Raw genomic sequence first — 334 nt, forward strand, 5'->3', positions numbered from 1 at the left:
CGACACCTAGTCACCATTTTAGATTACTACATATAATCACATAATTTTTTTTAATATATTTTTGAATACCTTATTTTTGTATAAAAAGGTAATTGTGCCATTTACATGCCTGGAAATGCTTAATTTAGGCATCAAATACGTACAATTTGTGAAAAAATATGCATATTTGTTGCAGTTATGCTATATTGATAAATATTGTTTTGAAAAATTGAGAATGAAGCCGCAAGATTCGAAGTGCAAAGTAACAGCGATTACTGTGTTGCTATGGAAACTATACACAGACTCATCTAAAGGATAATATGTATATTTTCCACTCACTTTCAGGAATGGGGAA

The sequence above is a fragment of the Doryrhamphus excisus genome, linkage group LG2, assembly GCF_037039965.1.
Source record: "Doryrhamphus excisus strain RoL-2023G ecotype Guam linkage group LG2, RoL_Dexc_Guam_v1.1, whole genome shotgun sequence".
In the NCBI taxonomy this organism is placed as follows: Eukaryota; Metazoa; Chordata; class Actinopteri; order Syngnathiformes; family Syngnathidae; genus Doryrhamphus; species Doryrhamphus excisus.